The sequence below is a fragment of the Primulina tabacum genome, chromosome 12 (genome assembly GCF_025594145.1).
Source record: "Primulina tabacum isolate GXHZ01 chromosome 12, ASM2559414v2, whole genome shotgun sequence".
Taxonomy (NCBI): Eukaryota; Viridiplantae; Streptophyta; class Magnoliopsida; order Lamiales; family Gesneriaceae; genus Primulina; species Primulina tabacum.
Window position 1 is genome coordinate 17973632 of NC_134561.1, and position 843 is coordinate 17974474.

The following is an 843-nucleotide window of genomic DNA, read 5'->3' on the forward strand; positions in this document are numbered from 1 at the left end:
CAAATTTTCATGTCTTATATTCTGGAAATCAATATTTACATCTAAGTGAATTTGAGGAAGTTTGTAACACTTATAATGATCAAAATTGTAGCATGGATATAGTTCGATTAAAGCTTTTCATTTTTTCTTTAAAAGATAAAGCTAAAACATGGCTACAAAATTTGACATCAAGTTCAATAAGATCATGGGAAGAAATGCAACAACAATTTCTCAAAAAGTTTTTCCCTTCCCATGGAACAAACTATTTTAAAAGACAAATTACATCTTTTTCTCAAAAACAAGGAGAAACATTTTATCAATGTTGGGATAGATATAAAGAATTACTTAATACATGCCCACATCATGGTTTTGAAACATGGAGAATAGTTTCTCACTTTTATGAAGGTCTTATACCTAAAGATAGGCAAATGATAGAATTCATGTGTAATTGGAACTTTTGAAGATAAAAACCCAAATGAATCTATGGAGTATTTGGATTCATTAGCAGAAAATGCTCAAAATTGGGATAATATAGGTACAAGAGAATCACCAACAACTAAAATCAATAATTCAACAAATGGGGGTGGTATCTATAATCTTAAAGATGATATAGATATTCAAGCTAACTTGCATCTTTAGCAAGAAAAATAGAGTCATTAGAAATGAAAAAGATTGGTCAATTAAAAAGTACTCAAGAAATTGTTTGTAATATATGTGATACACATGATCATTCTACAAATGATTGTCCAACATTACCTTCATTTTAAGAATATCTCCATGAACAATCAAATTATGTTAACAATTATAAAAAACCAATATTAGATCCTTTTTCACAATCATATAATCTTGGATGGAAAAATCATC

The 843-nt window shown here is 28.0% G+C and overlaps 1 non-coding gene across 1 annotated transcript; it reads right to left on the reverse strand.

The window, feature by feature from the left end:
- Window positions 1-243: 243 nt before the first annotated feature.
- LOC142521575 (small nucleolar RNA R71) lies at window positions 244-349 on the reverse strand. The gene has a single exon (XR_012814281.1). It is a non-coding gene; the product is annotated as a small nucleolar RNA R71 (small nucleolar RNA).
- Between the last annotated feature and the right edge of the window lie 494 nt (window positions 350-843).